The 3,565-nt window shown below is 35.3% G+C and overlaps 1 long non-coding RNA gene across 1 annotated transcript; it reads left to right on the top strand.

Moving 5' to 3' along the window:
- On the top strand, positions 1,507–2,365 carry LOC18594850. Its single transcript, XR_001928711.1, has 2 exons — positions 1,507–2,082; positions 2,197–2,365. It is a non-coding gene; the product is annotated as an uncharacterized LOC18594850 (long non-coding RNA).

The following is a 3,565-nucleotide window of genomic DNA, read 5'->3' as shown; positions in this document are numbered from 1 at the left end:
TGTACAAGTGGGAGATGTTGCATTTAGATGTCGTGCATGCAAATGGCATGCAACTATATTCATTACTTGTGAATAATTAACAAATATTTGATTAATTAATGTTGAATATTGTTGTGATATTTCTTAATTAAATAATTGAAAAAAATGTTTATCAAATAATTTAGATAAGATATGAATTTGAATTTAATTTTTTTAAATTTAAATAAAAATTATTTATGTAATAATCCAAACGGGGATAAAGTTTCTTAGTTAGTTAAGATACAAAGATATTTTATCTCTCTATTCCAATAGAATAAAGATATTATCTTTATATAATAAATAGATGTATTAAAATTTTTCAAGAAAAAAAATGTCATAAGTTAGAAAAACAAAAACTCCCTCTCTCATTCTTTGCATTCTTGAGGCACCACTAACAAAGCCTAAGGGTTTTTGGAACATGTAATTAAACGTAGACGACTCTTGCAACTGCTCCATAACGGCAAGAAAATTGAGATCATTATGTAGCTGTTATATGTACATTTGGAACACGAAGGAAGATTCGTAAAGCAAGCTTGTCAATTACAAAGTAAAAAGAAAATTCATCCAAAATGGTAGGCTCAACCCACCTCCCAACAGAATCAACTATTTTTCTTTTTATATTTCTTAACATCAATTTGCACTTGATCCATCAAGCAAGGAAATATACACATATGTAGACAGTGGGGTGTTGGTGTCCTTAGCACCATCTATGTTGGTCTGAGTAAGAATATCATTGACGTACTTGTGTTTGGATAGAAAAGACCATGAGAATGAGGAATGATCTAGCTCCACACCTAAAGTATAATTCAATGTTCCCAAGTCTTTGAGAGAGAACTTATCAGCATAAACAAGCCTATAGCAATAACAACACTGTGATGAGACACAAATAAGGATGTATTGGCAATCAAATTCAGAAAGCCATAAGATAGCTCAAAGGAACTAATGCAAAGTATTTAGTCCTAGTTATTTGTTTTAAACCATCAATTGCCTTCCTCAACTTGCAAACATAATTTGGTCTTTTCTTATCAGCAAATATTGAAAAATGTTTCATGTAAACCTTCTCCGGTAAATCCCCTTCTAAATGCATTATTAACATCTAGCTGGTGTAAAGGCCAAATTAAATAGAGGAGGAGTCTAACAATAATATTATAAAAATCAAGCACCAGACAAAATTAAGTTGAAATATTAGAAGAATATTTAGTTTCTTTGTTACCAAGCACCGGATAAAATTTTACGGCCAAGCCCAATCTACGTTTAGCTTGCAAGAAAGGACAATTACCCCCCTCTTGAACACGTATAGTCAAAAACATTCATTTAGTTTGAAACGAAGGTAGTATACTTCACATGTATTGGGTAAAAAAGTCAAGATCACATTCTTTCTTCAATAAGGAGTGATGTGACATTTACCGAACAATTAGTGCTATCTGGCTATAAAATGGAAAAAAAGCAACCCAATGAAGATATAATTGAGATATTATATGTGCTATCTGCTGCGTTGTACACAATGAAGTTGGTCCACAACTCCACTTGAAACATACAAGATAATATATTTCAGCTTGGTCGGTCGACCCCGTGACTTTGAACGAAAAGCGCTCGATACTCGCGAGTCTCAGTTGTCGTTTGTTCAACATAATCTTTGGAAAAGACAAGTGGAGAAATTCTTATCGCACTTTCTCGAACGAAAAACGTCTTACCAAAACGTCTTTACTTTCTTGCTTTTTTTGTTCATGAAGCTCACTTAGCAGATTGAGCTGGTAATAGAAATGAACATCATGGAACAGTCGAAAATTTGCCCAATCAGGGAGGTGAATGGTCTTGCGGTAGAGTTCATTGCTGGAAGAAAACTTCGCATGTGAACACAAGTCTCAATATCTGCTCACTCTGCTCCCAGATTATTCACTTCTCTGATTTGGGCGATTTTAATTGTTTGTGCTGTTCCATGTGGTTCATTTCTTCTGCCAGCTCTGCTCGAAACTCCTTTTCCTTCTCATGTTTGAATCAGAGTTCAAAGCAATGCAGATCCATTATTTCCATTGTTTCTTCGACTTCTCGAGCTTCATACAAGTAAGAGAAACAATATTCTCTTGTCAAATTTCTCTGTTTCTCTATGTAGAATTGCAGATTTCCTAGTCCGTTTTGATGTTTTATATATTTGCACAAGTTTCTTCTTGCACACAGTTTTGGATTTGAGCACAAGTCACTCGCTTGAAGGCCAGTGGAAATCCAAGCAACTACTGAAAGCATCAACAATTTCTCATCACTTTGCTTCAATAATATTATATTTTTTTACAAAAATAGTGACGGATTTGTGACAATTCATTTGGAGGAAAAAAAAATACTTTCTGTAGACACTTTATTTTTCCTTTTTTCATTTTTTCATTATTGGTAATTACTTATTTGTTTTATGTTAAATAAACATTACAAAAAAAAACGAGAAACAAAAAATGAGAAAAACAAGAGACAAAAAATGAGAAGAAACAAGAAATAAAAATTTAAAACAAAGAAAAAAAGGGAGAAAAAACAAGAAACAAAAAATGAAAAAATGAAAAGAAAAAAATGTACGACTAGCAGGTTGCGAACAGCGTTCTTGCCAGACGCGAAAAACTCGCGTCTGGCAAGGTAGTGGAGATGATGCCCCAAAGGCTAGAACCAGGTATAAAAGCATTATTGTAGCTACGAAGGGAAACGAAAACCAAAAATAAAAAAAAAACCCTAGCAACAGTAAAGATCAAAAATCCTAATCTAGCAGTCAGAACAACCACAAATCCACAACCAAAAAATGCAAAAAAAATAAAAAAAAATACAATGAAAAAGAAGAGGAGCAAAATAGTTTGGCTTTAAGATTTTTAGCTCGTTTTTTAGGGATAGATTTTGAGGGGGTTTTGGTAACCGGTTGGGGAGGAAAGTCTTGGGGTAGTGCCGCTGGTAGAGAGGGAAGCTCGATTTTGGTAGCCAGCGGAAAGGGATAGGAGGAGATCTTGGGCAGAGAGAGAGCCCGATCTCTTTGACCGGAGCAGCGGTAGGATAGAGAGAGAGCTCGATCTCTTTGACCGGAGCGACGATAGGATAAAAAGAGAGAAGCCCGATTGGTGCCAAAAAGAGAGTGGAAGGGTTGATCGGTTGCAAAGAAGGAAAACCCGTTGGGTAGCCAGTGACTGCAGTGAGAAAGGAGAAAGTTTCAAGCTGTCGGTGGGGATGAATTGAGAAGAGAAGGGAAAAGTGAGATTTTTAGAGAAAGAGAAGAGAGTACCGTCGGCTAGAGAGAAGAAAGAGAGGTGAAAAGTGAGGAGAGAAGAACAAAAAAGAAGTCCATCTCCACTAAGCCGAACGGTGTCGTTTGGTGCCCCAGAGGGTGCTGTGCAAAGCCAAATGGTGCGTTTAGTGCCAATCGTGGTTAGCCTAATTGTCCTAGGCTAATTTAGCTTAATCAGGTAAGGAAAATTTCATTCCTTTGCCTAATGGATTTATAATGATTTAATTGCTTCGGTTATTATGGTTTGATTTGTTTGGATTTAATCTATAATATTTAATTTAAGCCTCATAAGAT

This window comes from Theobroma cacao, chromosome 7 (assembly GCF_000208745.1).
Source record: "Theobroma cacao cultivar B97-61/B2 chromosome 7, Criollo_cocoa_genome_V2, whole genome shotgun sequence".
NCBI lineage: Eukaryota > Viridiplantae > Streptophyta > Magnoliopsida > Malvales > Malvaceae > Theobroma > Theobroma cacao.
This window is presented reverse-complemented; position numbering and strand designations above follow the sequence as displayed.